General features: G+C 44.4%; 1 protein-coding gene across 3 annotated transcripts in view; it reads right to left on the bottom strand.

The window, feature by feature from the left end:
- Nucleotides 1-10,409, bottom strand: part of SLC6A15 (solute carrier family 6 member 15) — a 58,585-nt gene extending 48,176 nt beyond the window's left edge. The window contains exons 1-2 of one of the 3 annotated variants that reach the window (XM_073327615.2): nt 10,261-10,409; nt 7,133-7,243 (exon numbers count right to left, since the gene is read on the bottom strand). The gene's annotated coding sequence lies outside the window, so the exon portion shown is untranslated. Of the gene's footprint in view, nt 1-7,132; nt 7,244-9,847; nt 9,979-10,260 lie in introns of those variants that run through there. The other 2 variants (XM_073327616.2, XM_073327614.2) reach the window with 2 other exon arrangements.
- Nucleotides 10,410-21,916: the final 11,507 nt, after the last annotated feature.

Genomic DNA, 21,916 nt, shown 5'->3' with positions numbered 1-21,916 from the left:
TGCCCTAACCCTAACTGGCACCGCTCAAAGGGCCATCCCAGAGATACATGGATTCACAGGACTAAGCCAGATCTGGGAACTTCACTACACGATACATGGTGTGACACCATCAAGCATGGTCACTCTTGCCGGCACAACAGTCCGCGGATGACTACGGACACTTAATGATGATGTGAGGCAGATGGAGTTTGTCAGGAGGCGGAGAGGAGTTCAAATTTCCAATCAGACTCCACAGGAACTTCACCAGTGGGAGAATCTGAATAGATACATTCTCTAAGCAGCCTGGCTAGACAGCTTTTTTCTGCTGGTCCTGCCCACTTAGGGGGGGTTCACTGCCACCCATTCCTGCTCTTTCATTAAGAGTTGTAGCAGCTTTGCACTGTCTTCCACCATACCAGAGACCATCATCAATACTTAAATCCTTTTATTAGCATTTAAACTTGAATCTGGCTCAACAATCCTTTTCAGGCTTATCCGCTAAGATGTATATATTAATATATAAGTGCAACTTTCTGGATATGTACTGTTTTCCAAGCGCTGTCAATTATGTAGTATGAATAAATAATTAAAAAGTGATGGTGCTAGAGATTTTCACAATAGGGAAAAACATGCACAAAACTTATGTAGACTTGCATACAAATTTGAAAGTAAAATAAACATAGCTGACCCAGAAATCCTATAGCTGTAATCACAGCATCAGTCTATATGCAAATATATATGTAAGGCAATTTTAGTTTATAAAGTACAGTAGAATATTATTACACTGATTGATGTAACTCAACAGCAAAGAGCCATAGAAAAGATCTATTTTGACATAAAGTAAAACATAATTGTTTTTAGATTCATAGCTTTCAAAAGGGAACATACTATCATCTGAAAATATATAGATCCCAACACACCTTTAATGGAAGGTGTATTGTAATGTATTTTATTTCTTTTTTATTTTATTTTTATAGTTTATTTTGCATTTAATCAAAATTAAAAGCATTCATCAAAAAGAATGAGAAAGAGTCTCAATACACTAATTAATACATTCTATTTATTTGGTTTCAGCCCTCATTTGGACATTTACATAAAGGAAACAAAGACAAAATGAAGACATCACATTTTAAAGCTTTATAAAAGACTAGCAACAAACATCAAATAGAGCAGAATTTCTCATTAGTTTGAAAAGTCTCACTTAATTATAATATAATACACTATTCCTACACATTCAAAATAGAAAAAAGAAAAATGGAATTAATTTCCTTTTAAATTCAAGATTACTCACTAACAGAAGTAAGAGATTCATGTTCTCAGAGCTCAATATTCCTTTCAGGAGTAGCTCTTTTCATAACTTTGAAGAGTTAGGAAAAGGTGGAATGCATGGTGTGAAAGGATTTATGGAGTTCATGCCATATTCACCTAACTTTGTGAGAAAGTGCCAGAACAGTTTAAAGTCCAGTCTGCAAGGTGTTAAGTGCCTTCTTCTCCCATTCACAAAATGTCCCATTGACTCCCATGAAGGATCGTGTAGTTCAGGAGATAAGATACCAGACAAGTTGTCAAGATTCTATCCTCATTCTGCCACTGGGTGGCTTTCTGACCTTGATCAAGTCACATCTCCATGCTTCAGTTTTCCTGTCTGTAAAATGATGATGATGCTTACCCATCCCTGAGATTTATGTGCAAAAAGCTGCAAAACTAAGATGAGGATGCTCAGCACCTTACAGGAACCTTGCAGGAGTCGATTCAAATACAGAGCAGGACAGTGGAAGCTGATGCTGGGACAGGAAAAGAAAAAGAGCAGGAGCAGAGAGCCTTGCTGAGCTGAGAAGAAGTAGACAAGTGCTGCTGATAGGACCTGGGGGAAGATCTGAAGGACATCAGTTCTGACTGGGAAATAGGAATGGGTGGGGAAAGGTAGTAGGATTGATCCAAGTTTTGGAGGCAGACTGTGAGTGTGAAGAATGGCTAAGGTTGGTGAAGACCTATTTGCAGGCAGCTGAGAGGAAGAGCTACACTATGTTACTCTGTTTAATAGACATGAACTATTGCTGCAATGCAGCAGCATATTCCTTGCACTGTCTTCTTCCCACCAAGTGAAGCCTATTGTTACCCTTCTGCACCCTACAAGATGGAAAAGTATAGGAGTGGCCATTACACTGCATTACACTGCACTCCTCAGTAGGAGCTGCATGTTATAGCATTTTGCCCTAGTTAATTAATGTAGTTATACATACCAAAAAGTTAATACAAGTTTCCCATTATAAAACGGTTATACAAGTGTACATTAAGAACTTTAAATCTGTTAGGAAAACATGGTGTTCTCAGTTTCATCCATATTGTCGCTAAGGCTCGACTCCAAAAAATTATCAACCAGTGTGGTAGAAACAGACGAGGACTCAAGCTGCATCTGACTTGATCTTTCCCTTAGGAAAGATGTGAACTCATCCATATAAAGAGGGACCCAGTTCTGTGTGTTCCCTTGTGATTCTACCTGAGATGTGCAGGAATATAACATAGAAAATGTGACATTACAATCTTGCTTATAGGCTCAGAAATGGACCTTTGGTTTGGAAGCATGAGAAACAATGAGTGTCTCCCCCTGAAATGCCCCGACCCCAATTAAATGTTTTGATCCTGGGAAAATAATTTAAAGACTCAGGACCAAATTTACCAATCATGAAAGTAGGTGCATATTTTCTGACTTCAATGAAGTTATGCTTTCTTATTTTAAAAGTGAATGTAGCCCTCAGTTGCTAATAAATGCTCTTCCTGGGATCTCTCTTAGAACAGGAACTTCTTTCACAATCTCAAATACAGGCCAAATAAGTCCTTCATTTCTCCCTCCTGTTCTCTCATCCCGACACTCAGGTCCATTGGAGGATTCTTTCTGAATTTTTGGACAAACAATATGGATTAGCTAGGGGTAGAAACTATTCTTCACAGAATCGTCAGACTTCAGTAAATATTTGTTGACAGTTGGTTCATTAACTCAATGACAACTTTCTCCTTGCAAATCAGTGGCACAGCTGGGGCTTATATTTGGGGATCTCCAATCGCACATCTGGGGAATATCTAAGATTATTTTATTTTGGAATTCTTGAGTGTCATTTTTGTTCTGCATGTGTAGGTTGTCTCTAATAATCAGCTCAATTGTGGCCTGAACAGATCCTAATTTTATCTCTTGTGCCTCTAATCTTCTCATCAGATTCTATAGACTTCTCAGCACTTGTCACTGTGACATGCAAAGATGCTCTGTAGTGCCCCCTTCAGGACCTCTCCCCACCTTAATCTGCAAAGTTCTTAACTGGCCTGCTGGTTCCTGAGCAGTCAATATTTTCTCCTTGCCCTTGGAGGACTGGCTTGTTGATCGCTTGTTCTTAGAAGATTTTCCTTGGGCTAGGAGTTTTGGGCACTGATGCCTCCAGCAGGGGGCAGAGAAGGCCTAATAGACCCCATCACACACCTCCACCCTGCAGAATGGGCCTATTGATCCAATCTCCCTCCTCTGCAATAATGCCACCCTCCCAGGAAAAGAAATCTGCATTCTGATGTTGTGAATCTGGCTGGTGTACTAACTCCAGATACCACCAAGTAATGCAAGGTTTAGTGTCTTTCATTGACTGCCACCATTTAAGGGGTGCCTTCTGGGTTTCATTTGGAGGGTACCCCTCATTTGGGGACTTCTCTGGGAACCCCCTGGGCCCTTTCTAGTACCTCAAGTTGACTCCTCAGGAGGTTGGGACCAGGCTTCACCAGACAAGGGCCATTCACTCTGGCTGGACCAACCTGCTGCCATAAAGTCCTCTGTGAGTTGAACTGTCACCGTGCCGAGATTGTATCAGCATACTCAGGTTTGGATGACAGTTGGCAGAATGTTTGAGCACCAACACCTCCAGAATCTTGGCTGGAGGGCGGGATGCCAGCTGGAGCTGGTGGGCAGCTCAATCCTTTAACCACTAAGCCACAGCCTGGGGTTGTGCCCCCCAGTGGGAAATGTTCTGTCTAGAATCGTCTCAGGCGATGGATGCCCCTTGTTGGTCGAGAACAGTAGCTTTCAGGGTATCAGAATCCTTTGCAGCTTCATCATCTAAGGCCACGTAGGCCACCTGGGCTTCCCCAGCCAGAAAAGGGGCTAGTCGTGTGGCTCATGTGTCCTTCTCCCATTGTGTGGCTGTGCCTATGCACTCAAACATAACAAGATATGTCTCAGGGTTAGCAGCAGGTCCCAATTTGGAAAGGACAATACTGGGGCTGGCTGAGTCACTTCAGAGTGGGAGCAGCTGGTGATCCATTCCAGTGTTGCCTCCTAAAACTGTTACTGCCATTATTGCTTGCTTGCTGCTATTGGGTGGCTCGCCGAGTCTGGGCTGCTGGGCCTCTGCCTGGACCTGCTGCTGCTGAGCTAGGAGTTGTATGATCTGCTCCATGGTTACCCTTTACTAAAAACGTCAGTCCCACTTCTGGGTCCAAGATGTGGCAGGCAGGGCTGCATGTGGTACTGCAGTTAATCCACACCTTAGTCTGCAAAGTTGGCCACTTACTTGGGGCTGTAAGCTTGGCATCAAGCTCTAAACAAAAACAGCAACTCATGATTTGGCTGTCTGCGCCTCTAAACAAGGAGGGGGAAAATTCCTTCAAAATGCAAATGCTTAGTTGCAGTGCTTAGGGCAAGGCCTTGGCCTGGTTTCCCGGTTTGCCCTGATGAGCTCCTCCTCTGTCCCAATCTCACCTAGTTCTGCCCTTGAGCAAAAGCAGGCTAGCCTTCTTAACTGATCTGCTGGTTCCTGATTGGTATTTCCTTCTGGACCTTTCAGGCCGCTGGAGAACTGTCTTGTTGGTTACCCAGTCTGAGTGGATTTTCCTTTGGTGGAGAATGTTAGGGCTTTGATGCCACAGCAGGAGGGAGAGAAGCCCTGATAGACCCCATCAGTGACCCACAACGCAGAATTACTGAATGAGTTCTGCACCATGTCCATTTTTTCTGGACACAATCTTTTACAGTTTTACATGGGGGTAGTTGCAGATATTTCCACTTTAGATGCAGTGAAGACTTCACTTGCTTTGTGATTATTTTCTATGGGTATGTCAGTCAGGGCCAATTGTTTACTACCTGAAATTCATAGATGCTGGAACTAGGGTTGCTGCTGCACCCCCCTGGCTTGAAGTGGTTTCCATCATATACAGGGTTTACAGTTCAGTTCAGTGACTTTCAGCACCCCCACTATACAAATTGTTCCAGCACCCCTGCTTAAGTCCCCATAACTCCAGTATAACTGGGAGGAGGCAATGGATAAGCAATAGTGAACACAAGGCCAACACAAGGCACAAAGGTAAGCAAATTCACAGAGTTTTTCCTTTTTCTGCCCTAATCATGTATTTGCCATTACATTATGATAAAGAGTTTATCAAAAACCCTTACTCCTTAAGCCTTACTTAAGGTGGCAGAGGATATAAATGTAAGCAGTGTCAGGATGAGCTCCACCCTGACATCTGGTGGTGAGGTGTGGCAAGTTGTGGAAAAGAACTTCAGGGGCCGATCTCATTTGCATAGGCACACCCACCCCACCTAGAATGAGGCCATAGCTACCCAAATGGTCACTTTGGCTGCTGTGGGATCCCCAGTGTCTCTGTTATTGGGGCAGGAAGAATAAATTGTTGTTACGCTGATTATGGGAACTGTGCTTGGAACTGTACTTGGCCTTTTGTTATGATGGAGGGACTCACCATCAACTAAGTAGCACTCGCTAGGCAAGGGTCATGGGTTTTAAAACTCTGTGAAGGGAGAGAGGCTGGGGACAAGTATTAATACTTGGTGGTATGGGCCCCTTAGTGAGGGTCTTACGTGCTAATTGCACTTCCTCCTCTCTCCACTGTGGAATATCAGAGCTAATTTTGATTACATTAGGAGTCTAGTTACAGGCTGCTGAGCTCACTTTGAGCTAATGGTGCACCAGCACTGAGGCTCCCCTACTACAAGCTGAATTCACCAAAGAGCTGAACTGACTAAGAGCTGAAATCACTGAGCATTGTGTTAAGTAGTGAGGGAGCCTGAAGATATATTGTGGAGCAGTTTGCGGGACGGCTGGAATGCCTTGTGGACAGGCTGGTGGAGCAGTTCGTAGGACGGCGGAAGCTGCTGGTGGGACGCAGAGCAGTTTGTGGACTGGCTGGTGGAGCACTTTGTGGGATGGCGGGAGCTGCTTGTGGGCCGCGGAGCTGAGCGAAGGAGTTTGTGGGGCGGCTGACAGAGCAGAGCGGAGGCCTATGGAGCTGTGGGTTGGTCAGCTTCAGATCATGTAAGGTGCCTCTTACCCCCGCCCCATCTCCACCCAGGTTGGGAGGTAAAGCTCCACAGATAAACTTTCGAACTCTGGGGCTGCCCTGACCAGGGACAGAGACTTTTGGGTCATTGGACTTTTGGGACTTTGGGTGATTTGGGGTTGCTGGACTCAAGAACCAAAGGGAAAGGGGCATGCTCCAATTTGCTTGGGGTGGGTTTTTTGCTCATGGGTTGTGTTATGAATCCTGTTGGTGGTGTTTCCCCAACATAATGCCACATTGTTTCTCTCTGTTATTAAAAGGCTTTTTGCTACACTCAGACTATGTGCTTGCGAGAGGGGAAGTATTGCCTCTTGGAGGCGCCCAGCGGGGGTGGTATATATTTGTCCCAGGTCACTGGGTGGGGGCTCGAGCCGGTTTGCATTGTGTTATTGGAATGGATCCCCTAGATATTGAACCCGGCCCTTGTTGCTGCCAACTCTGACGGGCAGAAGGGTTACATAAAGATATTTTAAATATTACAAAGGGCCAGATTCATAAAGGGATCTAGCTTCCTAACTGCCACTTTAGGCACCTAAATCCCAGATTTAGGTACCACTACTATTCCCAAACCCCTTTTTCAGCTGCAATCTAACCTCACTCATCACCTATGTTTTTCCAGCACAACTTCCCTAAACACCTATATCCCTGCCTTTGAGCATGTGCACTGCTGCCTTATTCTAGACATCCAGATTCTTAAGCCCCAGTGTGATGCACTAACGGCCTCCTCCGTCTTACTCACCTGGGGGGCCCGATCCTGTAGGTGTGCAGTTCCACACAAGATGACTTCCCTCCTAACTTTTAGCCCAGTGTTTAGGGTACTCACCTGAGATGTGCATACCAAGTACAGTGTGTTCTGCTGCTATTTGGTGGTGTGGGCCCAGGTCTTTAGAACGTTGGTATTCAGTTATTATTATGGCAGTTTGCTAAATTTTCCCTGAGGAATACAAGTGAAAAAGGGAAAAGGAGTTAAATCTGTATGAAATTTCAGAGGACAAAAGAAAAATGTACTTCTCTAGCCTGGGTGCTTCTCTGTACAAAACTTCAAAGACCTGCTGCAAACAGTGGATGTGTTAGCGTTTCTAAAAAAAGCTCACAAGAATCTTTTATAACAGAAGCTACTAGGCCATGTAAATATAAAGATTGTTACCAACTCTGCATATAAGGACCAAAAGTGCTAAAAGCTTGCATTAAGTAAAGCAGTTTTGTCAGCCATCTTAATTCACTCAACTGTAAGTAACTTCATAGTAGATTTTATAGAACTTAATATTTAATTGGTGAAAAGTTCAGATATTCTTTTGCGTTAGAGGGGATTAAAATGAAAAATGTAGTAAGTGTGGACAAAATAGTCTCCGTAACTAACCAAAAATAATTTAACAACATGACAGCACCTTCAGGAAACTATGTAGTTGCCAAATCGCTTGCCTGAAAAATTGCTACTGATACTTATGTCATGAGATAATTACCAAAAGAAGAGGATGACAAAGAGAAGCCTGATAGGAAGGAACATGAAGGAAAATATTTTCCTTTAATATTAAAGGATACTAACATTTTAAAATAATTTAAAATACTGAGAACAAAAATTCAGACAGGAAATAAGGCATACATTTTTTAACAATCAGAGTAATTAACCATTTGAACAACTTACCAAGGGTTGTGGTGGATTCTTCATCACCAACAATTTTTAAATCAATACTGGTTATTTTTCTAAAAGGAATTATTTTGGGGAAGTTCTATGATCTATGTTATACAGTAGGTCAGACTGGATGGTCCCAATTGTCCCTTTTGGCATCTTGGAATCTATGAATCAGCTGTATTCTGAAAAAGTAACTTGGAATTGCATCAGCAACTTCTTAATTCCACTGTTGGTGGCACATCTGAACTTCTGTGAGTGGACCCAATTTTGGATTCTAAGACCTAAATCAACAGGAAGGCTCCCCTCCCCTTGTATTTGGAGTGTAATATTGAGCTCCTAGGGAGTTGTGTGTGTGTAAGGAGCTATTTTCTTAATAGCGTCAATGCATAAATTCAATCCTTCAATAATGGAGTCCAAAATGGAGAAATCCTGATTTGGGTTTTCTAACATTTAGTTAACTAAATTTTCTTTTTAATGCAGAAAAGATCAATACAAATGGTTGTCTGGGAAGTAAGTTGCAACACAGAAGGATTTGGGTGAAATTGTGTCATTTTTATCAAAGGGAGAAAGTTGTCTGGAGAACATATCTGTGTGCACATGCATAACGGCTGATGTAACACCTGACTCTTATGAAATCACTAGTGCTAATTTATGCATTTTTGAGGGAAAAAGAAATTGGGAGAAACCAGCATTTTTATCCTCTATTAAAAATAATAATTGCCTCCTAAGAGGAAGACTGTGTTTTGAAAATAGTTAGGGTTTCCTATAAACCAATGCTACTACACTCACTGTGATTGATATGTAGCAATACTAAACACGAGATGGTCTAAAATGGCTGATCCACACGGTAATATAAAACTTTGACTGCAAAATTTAACAAATAACATTCAATTCTCTGCAATAGAAATCTACATTCCTTTGCATCTCTAAGGGCAGGGAGGCGATGATACCTTTTAAAAATCCTATGTGCTTCCTCAACCGAAACAAAGTATGGCAGAGAAATGCTGAACCTCTCTGCCTGTCTGGCTGTTCATTCTCATCCTAGCAAGCCCCAAAGGAAAATATTACAGGAGCATGTAGGCAATGAGGAGGATTATCAAAGGAATCCGATAGCGCAGAGTCCAAACACAGCATGAAAATTACAGGCGTGAATCTCCCCTCTCTCTGAGATATATATTTTGTACATGGGTGCTGGAGAGAGGGGATGAGTCTTAAAATGCGGGGGGGGGGGGGGAGGGGGAAGACGACCCAAGACCGAACAAGGCTGGGGAGAAATCCTCATTAACATACCCACCCAAACATGGCTGACATCACGGTAGACCAGCCTTGCCCCCCTTCCCCCAGAGTTACTCCAGCCAGACTGGGATTCGGAAGGCGGGGGAGAAGGAGGAACAAGCACTGGCCATGACCATTGAATACACAGAATGAGACAGCATCCAGACCTCTTCCTCCCCACCACCGCTAAAATGATCTTAGATCCAGGCCCCTCGGCCCCGTCTCCAAAATAATATGCCAGTAGCCTCAGCTGAGCAGATCCTGCCTTCTGAAGATATTTCCCTAAACCTCTCCTCCATTCGCCGCCCTCCAGTTAGAGAGAGAGAGAGAGATGCAGATTTGGGAACCGCTACAGGCGCAACCGGCGCTATTCATCCTCTTTCATCCCCCAAATAGCTTAAACGATTAAGATCAGGCAGTCTCCTCTTAATAAGCCTTGAAGCCACCGAAATAGCTCCAGCCAGAAAGGCAGATCTCCAGATTAAATGCTCCCTTCCCTGCGCTGCAGACACACAAGCAATGAAGGCGTTTTACACAACCCGCGGGACCTGAACGAAATGCTTTTGATCCACACCAGGAGAGGAACTGCCCGCCAAAGAGAAAGAAAGGAAGAAAGAAACCCAACCCCACCGAATCAAAGCACAAGGCGGCTCTTTCCATCTGGCCATACTGTTGTTTCCCCAAACACGCTTCCCTCCGAACAGGCGATGTTCAGTGACAATGCCCCTGGCTTCTACCAGAGGGGAAACACCGGGCGGAGAGAAACCACTTCCCCTCCCAGCACATACAGATAAGCGGGCGGGTCTCTCTTCCCACCCCCAGCGTGAGCTCTCCGGTGCCCACGAACCCCACCACCGGCAAACGGTGCCTCCCGATCATGCGTTTCCTTCCATCCCGCTCTGCCAGAGCAGGACCCACACAAGATGGCTTGGGAGCACTAAAGCCGCGAGCATCCTGTGCGGGAATCCTGCTGATCCCTCTCCATCCCGCTCCCCGCGCCCCAGACATGCCCCCTTGTCCGGCGGTGCGGCCCCCTTACCTACCTTTCTTTGGGGCGAGGCCCTGCGGCGGAGGCTGGCTTCGCCCTGTGTGCTTGGAGTGAATGAATGAGCGTGTTTGTCGTAGGGCTTGGGTGCGTGATGGAGAGCGAGATGCAGGCGCACATGTGCCCAGCCCTCTATGCAGCGGCGGCTTAAAGGCGGACACAACAAAAAAAAAAAAAAAAAAGGGGGGGGGGGGCGGCGCCGGTGGAAGGAGGGAGGGCAGGGCTGAGCCGGGGGAGCCGCACCTCCCTTGACGCAGAGGAAACTCTGCGACACCCGCCCGCAGTTGCATCCTTGCTCAGCCAGCGATGGGGGTGATGGGTGTGGGGAGAGGAGGGGTGGAGACGGGGCCCAGGGCTCCATTCCACAAGCGTGCCGCTGCCTGGTGGTCTTTAGCCCTGTTTGTTTAAGGCTTTGCTTCAGCTTTGTGTTCAAGAACCATCAGCAGCTCCCAGCTGGCCCCACCCTGGCTCCTGCGCTGGAACGGCCGGTGGCATCCGCAGTATGCTCCTTGCCCTGCCTCACAAAGGCAAGAGGCGCCTTTTCCCACCCTCTTCCCCTCTGCTACCACCACTGCACCCCTAGCGCACGCGTGCGAGGTATCTGTCTGCCCAAGGGTTGTGGGAAAGTGAAGCAGTTACCGCTCTTCCCATGCCCTTGGCCCAGGCCCAGCGCTTCCACTGCAGCCCGGCGGGATGGAGAGTTGGGATCTATAAGGCAATGGGTGGGAGGGGGGTGTGTATTCGTGTGTGTTTTGTGGTTGACATGCTGATAGACGAAGGGTGGGCACCCAGGCGTGTAGAAACACAGGAGTGAGGAGCTAAAAAGTACACAGAAGGGAAAGAGGATGTGGAGGAGCTGAGCTGGGTGGTGCAGGAGCCCAGGAGCAGGTGAGGAGCCCGGCTGCATTCTGTAGAATTGGATAGGATGGAGGGTTCCGGGGTGAGGAGTTGTGCTGGGAGTTGGGGGCAGGACGGTTAATGGAGGAGTGAGGAAGAAGAGATCTCTGAGGGATGGGAGAGTAAGAAGATGGAAGAGTGGACGTGAGGAGGTGATTTGGAAAATTAGTGAGATGGAGGCCTGGGAATGAGGATCTGATCATGAAGAGCATACATTTGAAAAATTGAGATCAGGAGTAACAATGCATGAGTCCTGCAGCCATGCTGTGGGTGACTTCAAAAGGACTGCAAAAGTTTGGAGAGGAGACATTTCCCTGTGCAACCTTAATTCTGTCCTCTTGTGCATACGCATTATAATACAGTTTTTAATTATGTGATCACATACTGTTTTTCCCACAGGACCCTTTGCTTCATTCAGTACACAGGACAGACTGTGTTCACTTAATGAGCAGTTATGGAATATTTTGTTTTTTCATCACTGTTCAGTGTGTTGTCCTGGGCCTTATCTACTGTACACTATTCAAACTCTGTTATGAAGATCAAATTATTAATTTCCTCATGGGCTTTTAATGGTGTTTTTCAGTATACTATCTGAGTGTTCCACAATTAATTTATCTTCAGAACACCCCTGTAAAGTGATAAGGTGGTACCCCCATTTTACAGATGGGAGCTGAGGCACAGAGAGATTAAGGTAAATATATCCATTAATTTTGAGTGTGCAATTTGAGACACCTAAGACTCGACTTTTCAGAGTACTTAGCATTATATAGCACTTTGAAGCACAGCTCTCAATTATTGCAGTTGCATTTGTGAGCACACAGCACTTCTGCAAAAGTCAGACCTCAGGATCTCAAGTCAGGCATCCAGAAAATGAGGAGCACATAGGTAGTGACCACCTCTGAAAAGCTTGGGTTAAATGACTTGTTTAACATCACACAGGAGTGGCAGAGGCAGGGGCAAAATCCAGTTCTCCAGGGCAGTATCCAACTGCTTTGGCCATGAAACCATCATTTCTCTTCTCTTAATCCCTGCTTTATTCACTACACACCCTTCAATTTCTGCAACAAATGAGGAGAGGCCCTACAAGCGACAACCTCCTTTATTACATAACCCTGATTCATCCTTGCAGCAAGACAGTTCTATACACTGAATAAGGCAGGAGTCCTGTGGAAAAAAATCATATGTGATCATGTTACTAAAGACTATCACAAGGCATAAACACAAAGGGGATGAATCAAGGTAATACAGACAACTTTAAATCTAGCATTTCCTAACTTTTGAGTGCTTGACTTTGCAACCTTAATTGTTTTTTTAACATAGTTTTCCTGTGTAATTTCCTAGGTTTTTAAAAAATCATATTGAAAAAATAGAAATTGCATTGTGTGGCATCATATTGACACCCACATCAGCAGGGTTGGAAACTTTACCTCTGCCACTTGAGCTAACTGAGCAACTAATAGCAATAGTATGCGGTCATCCTTTATATGAACTAGCACAAGTGGGGAGTGAGACACATACTGTGCCTGTAGGTTTCACTGACAATGGAGGAATGATGAGACTCAAGAATCTTGGCTTCCATTCCAAGCTTTGGAGGGGAATGTGCTCCAGTGTTCACAGATTCTTCTGATCATTTCCCCTAAGCTCGACCCCTTCTGCCCCATCCCCTCTAACTTGTCCCTTTCCTAGTCCTGACTGTCTTCTACCCCAGGATCCTTATACCAGGCCCATTCTCATTGTCCATCTAGTCCTAGTCTTCACTCCTCAGGCTTCTCAAACCAGACCCAGTCTCCTTGCTTGGTCAGTCCTAATCTCCCCCTTTCAGCTCGCTGTCAGAGTCCAAGTCTCTACCCCTCCCCACACTTAGTCCCAATTTCCCCCTCCCATCCGTACACCTTGTCCCTAGTCTCCTTGTCCAGCCAGTACCAGTTCCTCCATCTGGCTCCTCATCCAATCTGTCTCTCATCTTCCATCTCAGTGGCTCACAGTCCCAGTCTCTGTCCTTGAGCTCCTCATCTGATCTCAACTTCCCCCTCAACGCCTTCCTGGATCCTTGTCCCACTCAATCCCAATTAACCCACACCTCTTCTCTGTGTCAAATATGTTGCTCCTCCTCCTTTCCCTTTCCCTCTCCCACTGATTCCTGGTTCCAGTCTCTCGTGCTCCCTCCAGCTCTCATCCAATCTCAGAGTTTCCCACCAACAACAGCCAACTGGCTCCCAGTCTTGTTTTACTCACTGTCTCCCAGTCCCTGTCTCCTTGCCCAACTGGTTTCACCCTCTCTTCCCTCCAGCTGTTAGTCTCCACCCCGCCAAATCCCACAGTTTCACTCCCCCACCCCTACCTCCAGTCCCAGTCTCACCAGACTCCTTGTTCCAGTCTACTCCTTTCCTTTTCCCCGGTCCAGTTTTTGTCCCAGGTGCATTTGAGTCAGTTTCCTCCTCCATCCAGTGTGGTAGCAGGTGGATCATTGAGAGCACAGGAGAAACACGTTCCTGCTCTCAGTTCTAATGCCTGGCCCGACACTGGCCCTGAGCAGCTGGGAGCAGCTTTCACAGATATGGCTACTCTGAGCCGTCATAGCCCTGGGCTGGAGAAAGCATGATCAGTCACTCTGTGAGGACTGTGAGCGCATGTGCAGTCTGGTCAAACATAGGAGCTGTGAGGGCATGGAACATGCTCAATTACTGTGTGGGAATAGCACATGCATAGTTTGGTCACCACTTTATGTTATGAGAGGCTGAAGCATGTTCAGAGAGGGTGGAATCTTCTGAGATTTTAGCTGATAAGCTCCAACCAGTCTCTACTGAGCATATGCAAACTGTGATTTCTCAAATGCTTATAACTTGGCCAAATTTGGACAGATTTTCATGGGTACAGCAACAAGCACATCCATGACAGAAAGGAGACCCCACTGCCAAATTTAAAAACATACTCCGAAACAAGGAGCTCTAGAGCATTTTTTTAAAATGGTTGCCAGACATTTTTAACATGGGAAAAATAATATGATTTTCTCAGTCATTGTGCTCGGAAAAATCTGAACCACTTTGTCTGAAATTCTCCCGAAATATTCAGCCTGAGGCACATACCTGGCTTGGAAAACTTCAGCGTGAACGCTTTATGTTTGACAAAGTTATAAACAACAGAAAACAGGATCGTATGGTGGGAAATGTTGGACAACCTTAATGACATTTAGAAAGGGCTGCCTATAGCATGTGTGTCTGTGTGCATAATTATTGCAGCTACTTAAACCTAACGTATACAGTGCTATGTTTTCTCTAAGTGGAATCTTCTTTATTCTATTTTTGAAAATATCCTCAGAGGCATTTTTTCTCTATCTCTAACTCTCCTTTTATAACTTTTATTTTGCAAAGTGACTTACAAATTAAAACAAAAACACCAAAAATATTTTTTTTTAGTATATTTACAATGCAAGAACTAGTCAAATATTTTTCATTGAAAAGGATTATAAAGTTGCTGTTTCAGGGGTACTGTGTTGGTCAGAATGTTTGAATGGAAACTTAAGTCAATTTTCTTACCTCGTTTTCCAACAAGAGGTTGTCATGAAGGTTTTCTGTATTTTTTGCTGTTGTTGATGGCCCTCCTCACTAAAGATTTCCACAATCCACATCTAATTTAATTATCAAACAAATTATGTACATGTTTTTGTAACCCTCTCTGGAGTTGGTTGTTCCTGACATATTACCCTAAGCCACTAAGGGACTTGCCCCTGGAGTACAGCAGCAATGGCTACAGAGGCTCAGGACTCAGTTTCCCAGATAGCTTCACTTACAGGGAAGTGACAGAACAAGCTGGAAGCTACTACCAGAATCAGTCATAAGCCAGAACTCAGAGACAAATGGTTTGTTTTTATTTTGGGCTTTGGTTGTTGTTGCAGTGGAGAGGAGACTGGAAAGGGGAGAGAAGCATCACGGCCTGGGAGGTCCCCATTAAGCTTCCCATTTCTACCGAAAGGGAAACTTTGAACTCTGTTGGTGGTTACTGGGTCATTGAAGGGTGTCAGCCTGGCAGAGACCAGCAACAGGGAGACCAAGTCAGGGTAGCAAGAGCCAGACTAATTACCTATACTCCAGAACAGTGTGATGGGATCCCCAGGGTACAACCTGGAACTAGGGTACTACTGTGCTCCCTTAACTCTCCAGCCAGGGCTATCCCTCACAATTCTTTGCTAGTGACAGGCAGCAAACCCCTCCAGGCGCTGTTATCACTCAATACAATAGCATGTAGAGCCCCACACTCAGCTAGATTGCATGAATGCTCCCTGAGCTACTCATGAATCACACAGAGAAATGCACCAGCCTTGCACCCCAGAACTGAACCATCTTGCCCTGATCCGAAGCCTGACCACTGTAAGTTTATTACTAAGTCTGTCTCTCCCTTGATATGGAGAGGGCACACCTCTAAACTGGGCTGAGATTTCCCAAGTACTTTACCCAAAACACACTGTTTTAAGTGAAATATAAAACAGATTTATTAACTACAGAGACAGGTTTTAAGTGATTATAAGTGACAGGCACAAAAGGTCCAAAATAGTTATCAAAGAAAATAAAAGGTAAGCACAGAGTCTAAATCTTAAACCTCATTAGACTAGGCAGTATTTGGATCAAGCCGTTTTTCTCACCCCACTGGATGTTGCAGATAGGTTATAGTTTAATACACAGGCTTCCCCTTTAAGCCTGGGTCCAATCTCCTCAGATCATAGAATATCAGCGTTGGAAGGGACCTTGGAAGGTCATCTAGTCTAACCCCCTGCTCAAAGCAGGACCAATCCCCAATTATTGCTGATTAATGGTCATGTAACACTCGCCTGGGTGTGGATTACCCACTTTGTTGTCCCTGGAGAACTAGCAATGGGGACTCCCAAATTTACAACATATTCCAATAACAACCATACAACAAAATCTCAGAACTTCACACACACTAATGATATACATATTTTGACAGAACAATGTGTTTCAGAAGATCATGATATCGTATATAGCATGCTTTGTATGAAATATCACAACGATATATGAATGATGAATATGAGGTTTGCAGGATGCTACGTTGGGGTACAGCATGTCACAACCAGGGAGCCTCAGGATACACTCCTTTTTGGGTGAAGACATTGTCAGAAATCCCATGTCTAATTATGTTGTTTATGAGTTTTACGTCGGACAATGATTATAGTGCTGCATCACCAGGAAAGAACTGATTCTCACCTCACTATCTGCCTTGGCAGGTTGTGGGAGGGAGCTGAGTGATTTGGACCTGTTGTAAATATTGCGGGGGGGAGGGATTAAGGTATTATTGCTATTTTATTCTAATTACACCTATTCTTTCCTTATCCATTATCCTTTATTCCTCGAACCTAATAAAGTTCCCCCTGTTGCACTGTTACTTTGAGGATTGTGATAACTATTTTATTTCTTGTGTATTGGGCTACACTCCTGTCATAAATATAAAGGGAAGGGTAAACCCCTTTGAAATCCCTCCTGGCCAGGGGAAAGCTCCTCTCACCTGTAAAGGGTTAAGAAGCTAAAGGTAACCTCGCTGGCACCTGACCAAAATGACCAATGAGGAGACAAGATACTTTCAAAAGCTGGGAGGAGGGAGAGAAACAAAGGGTCTGTGTGTCTGTCTATATGCTGTTTTTTTACCGGGGATAGACCAGGAATGGAGTCTTAGAACTTTTAGTAAGTAATCTAGCTAGGTATGTGTTAGATTATGATTTCTTTAAATGGCTGAGAAAAGAATTGTGCTGAATAGAATAACTATTTCTGTCTGTGTATCTTTTTTGTAACTTAAGGTTTTGCCTAGAGGGGTTCTCTATGTTTTTGAATCTAATTACCCTGTAAGATATCTACCATCCTGATTTTACAGGGGGGATTTCTTTATTTCTATTTACTTCTATTTTTTATTAAAAGTCTTCTTGTAAAACACTGAATGCTTTTTCATTGTTCTCAGATCCAAGGGTTTGGGTCTGTGGTCACCTATGCAAATTGGTGAGGCTTTTTATCCAACATTTCCCAGGAAAGGGGGGGTGCAAGTGTTGGGAGGATTGTTCATTGTTCTTAAGATCCAAGGGTCTGGGTCTGTAGTCACCTAGGCAAATTGGTGAGGCTTTTTACCAAACCTTGTCCAGGAAGTGGGGTGCAAGGTTTTGGGAAGTATTTTGGGGGGAAAGACGCGTCCAAACAGCTCTTCCCCAGTAACCAGTATTAGTTTGGTGGTGGTAGCGGCCAGTCCAAGGTGTAATATTTTGTACCTTGGGGAAGTTTTGACCTAAGCTGGTAAAGATAAACTTAGGAGGGTTTTCATGCAGGTCCCCACATCTGTACCCTAGAGTTCAGAGTGGGGGAGGAACCGTGACAACTCCTAGTATATTATTTCGTAGTAGACATTTCCCAGGGACCAGCACCTCTTGTGTTCCATGCACTAGGAGGGGTTATCCTTGGGTGGAGGCACCAGGTGCCAAGATAAAGTACCCCCAAGACTCGTACCCCTGAGGTGAGAGGAGAGAAGCTGTTCTAAGCAACAGGCAAAGCAGAGGTGGATTAAATTTACTGGGGCCCTGGGCACAAAGAACATTTGGGTCCTCCACATCCCTCTCGCCACAGGGCCCTGCCCCTTACCTCTCCTCTCCCCCCAGAAGCCCCATCCCCTGGCCAGACCAGAAGCCAGAGTAAGGAAGTAGTAAGAGCTTTCCAGGGAGTCTGGGCTGTTGTGGGGAGCCCTGGACCCTCCACCTACCCTGAGTTCTGCACCCCATGGGGCAGGGACATGGCCTGCTCTCAGGCATATCAACCCCCCAGCCTAGGGCAGGTGAAGGGCCAGGAGTTCTCCACAGCAGCCCAGACTCCCTGTGTGTCTCTTACCATGCCTGGCTCCAGCTTCCAGCCTGGCCCAGGGGAAGAGAGGAAGCAGGTGCAGGACCACAGTTCCAGGGCTGGTGTCCCCTCCACTTCTACATGGGTTCTGGTGCTCCTGTGGGGACCCCCAAATTGACCGGGTCCCTCTGGGCACAGGCCACATGGACCCATGCATTAATCTGCCCTGCAAAAGGGAGAAGGCCAGAGCCATACTTTGAGGGCTGGGGTTCCATTTAATTTTATAGAGATTGAACCTTATTTGAAAATTCAGTGAAAGTAATCCTGCAGTCTAGATATTTTAAGATTTTTGTCTCATCTGTCAAATTTTAATTCAATGTTAACTTCTAATTAAGACTTTGTTCCAAACTCCATTGTATCATGTGCTAACAAAGGTGACTCTTTCCTTTTTTCTAGTTCCCTACTAATAAAAGTAATATTCATGCTAATAAGTATGCTAAGAAAGATTAATGTTCTCAAAAGACCACACAGTTAATTCTTAGATTAAAAGGCTCACAACTGGGTCCTTTTGAAAACTACATCCAGCTTTGATCCATAATTCTGTCCCCAACAATCTTGTGCCTCTGGGTAATTCCACCAGATATAAATACATTTTCCCATATTTTTGTGCCCTCTTCAAAACTGGTCACTGTCTGATTTAGAATTTTGCCTGAAGTTTGCTGGAGTACGATAGTGCTGAAACAATTCTTCAAAATAGTTTTCTATAACAGTGGGATATATGTAAGAAGCTGGTCCAAAAGATTGTATTAATGACTATTCTTTAACCAGTATTACCCTTTTCCCTTTATGTCTCCATTGATTTTGTATGGGAGAAATGGGTATCCTTTTCATTCCAGTTTTCCTGTAAGCAATATTTTTAAAATGTGAACTTTATATTAAAGTTTTGTTTATTAGCCTTACTAAAGCTATAGACACCACTCCTGAAAACATTTACACATCTGTTTCACTTTACAAAAGGCAAATATCTCCAGCTGCTAATGTATAGAGAAAAATGGATTTCCATCTTTGGTCTTTAATGCAAATAATAAAACTATAATTGTACTCTCTGTAACTTACTAATGGCATGTAATCATTCATTCAGTGCTGTCTTTTCCTTGATTACAAGAAATGAACAGGTGAGGTAGGCAAATAGCATGCAACCTACTCACATAAGCACTGTGCTAATGTGTAGCGGAAGCTATCACAACTTTGTAGGTTGAGTTAAGGAAGGTTTCTGTCTTGATGTGAGCAGAACTGTTCAGTTGCCACCAGTACTGATAACATATCTGTACTTCTCACTCAGGGCTCCATCGAAGAGATTTGAAGACTGTACAGACAGGAACCATCTGAGTGGAAACCAAGAAATCCTAGAGTGGTGTTCTGAGTGTGATGTAGGGGTATTGAAGTGCATGTAGGTTAGGCTACTGGTATGCTGAGCCAGCTGCCTATTATGCTGACTAATATTGTTTCCTTGTACTCTCCTTGTCAGTCTGTCTATATCCATCTGTTGTCTCATGTCTTATACTTAGATTATAAGCATTTTGGGACAGGGACTGTCTTTTTGTTCTGTGTTTGTACAATGCCTAGTACAATGGACTTCTAGGCCCAATTGGGCTCTTTAGGCACTTTCATAATATACATAAATAATAAATCATCATCATTGTCATCCTCATTATCATACAGTAACCGATGATATTTTCGACTTCCACCCTACAAAAATATAAAACAGATACCACACAAGTTGATCAAATGAGTGTTCAGAGTTCACAGTTCCTGAACTGTGCTCTCCCTGAGGCCTTGTAGCAAAGGAGCATGGCCTCCCTCGGAGATAGATGGAGGGACAGCTGTGACCACCTTACAGTTACTTAGACCAATATTTTCATACTTGTGTCCCTAAAAGTAGGTACCTAAATCCATAGCCTGTAAAGATATAGGTACTACTTCTTCAATATGTAGCAGAAACCTGAGCAGGAGAAAGCAGACAGCATATAAGGCATCAGGCATTAAAAACCTTATTGAATTATATTTAAGTATCTCTAGAGTCCATCGTTTTGAATGCAAAGTTTGTGTATGATTGTGGATTTGGATGTAAGTTCAAATTTGGATGGGGGAAGATATGGCCAATGTAAATCTTGGGAAGTCTTATGAGCTTCAAAGGACTATTTTAAATAATGTGCCAGACAAGAAGGAACTTTGGGGAACAAGTTCAGTGAGTTTCCTGGGAAATACCAGGGGAGAGGTGAATACAGATTCCCATCTCTGGACCCAAACTTTTGAAGCTATGCCCTGAGGAGAGAGCCATTGTTTGCTGATTACCTAGTTTCTAAATTTGAAAAATCAAAGGACCAGGATATATAAAGGAGAGACTCACTTATTCATGGATGTGTTTCTTCTGAGCAAAAGCTGTTATGAACTTGTAACCACACAAAAAACCCTGTGTAGTGTTTGAAGGACTGATCACCTACCAGAATCCTTGTTGGAGCTGGGGGTGATCGCAGGTGGTGATGAGTTATTTTTGAGGCCACGTCTACACTACAGTCAACTTAAGTTACATCAATGACCATATGTTGCTTTAATAACATGGGTTGTGAATGTCCACATAACACTCCTTGTGTCAATAGAGTTCATCCACAGTCGGTGCTCTTGTATCAACAGAGAAAGTATTGCATCATGGGTAGCTATCCCATTGTGCAACTTGCCACCCTCTGCTACTGGGAGTTCTGGGAATGGATCACAGTGTCTCATGGGGGCATGGTCACCATCCCATGATGCAGTTCTTTTCTGTCCCATTATTCCATGGGCTTCCAACTTAATTTCAAGATGTTTTTGAACAGCTCCGTAAACTGTGTGCCTGCCATCTCTGCCTGAAAGCATGGATCCTGAACTGCTAACCAGTCTGGTGAGGAGCGTTATGAACACCACGTGGATGGTCCTGTGGTATTTCATGAGATGTAAAACAGAAAATGAATTTGTGGTGCCTGCCCTGCTGTGTACAATGGAAAGAAACAATTCAAGATTGCTGCTGGCATTCACAGAGAAGCTGCATACAGTGAACCGTTGATATTGGGTTCAGAAAATAAGCACTGAGCAGTGGGATCACAGCGTGATGCATGCATGGGATGATGAGCGTTGGCAGCAGAACTTTCAGATGTGCTAATTGACCTTTCTGGAACTGTGTGCTGAACTCACCCTTGTCCCGTGGAGCAAGGACACCAGAATGAGAGCTGCCCTCATTGTGGAAAAGTGAGTGGTGATCGCTGTGTGGAAGCTGGAAACTCCAAACTGCTACTGGTCTGTTACAAATCAGTTTGAAGTTGGGAAGTCCACAGTGGGGGTTGTGGTGAATACAGATTCAAGCATTCAGGATCATTAATTGCCTCTTATGAAGGACTGACTCTGGGTAATGTGCAGGAAATACTTGATGGCTTTGCGGCAATGTGATTCCCGAACTGCAGCAGGGCGATACAGGGCATGCATATCCCCATTTTGGCCCCAGACCATCTTGCGAAGGAGTACATCAACTGAAAGTGCTACTTACCTATGGTATTGAAGGCGCTGGTGGTCACTGGGGCCTTTTCACTGACATCAATGCAAGGTGGTCAGGGAAGGCTCATCTTTAGGAATATTGCACTGTGTAGAAAGGTATATGGGACTTTCTTTCCAGACCATAGTGATCCTGCAAAACCCTGACTACCCCTTGCTCCCTCGGCTTATGAAGCCATACACCAGGAAACTAGACAGCAGCAAGGATTGTTTCAACAACAGATTCAGCAGGTGCTGAATGACCACTGAATGTGCCTTTGGTTGATTTAAAGATCACTGGCACTGCCTTTTTGGCAGGTTAGACCTCAATGTGGAAAATATTCTGTTAGTCATAGCAGCCTGCTGTGT

The sequence above is a fragment of the Lepidochelys kempii genome, chromosome 1 (assembly GCF_965140285.1).
Source record: "Lepidochelys kempii isolate rLepKem1 chromosome 1, rLepKem1.hap1, whole genome shotgun sequence".
In the NCBI taxonomy this organism is placed as follows: Eukaryota; Metazoa; Chordata; order Testudines; family Cheloniidae; genus Lepidochelys; species Lepidochelys kempii.
The sequence above is the reverse complement of the archived record's forward strand: the minus strand, read 5'-3'. Positions and strand labels throughout refer to the sequence as shown.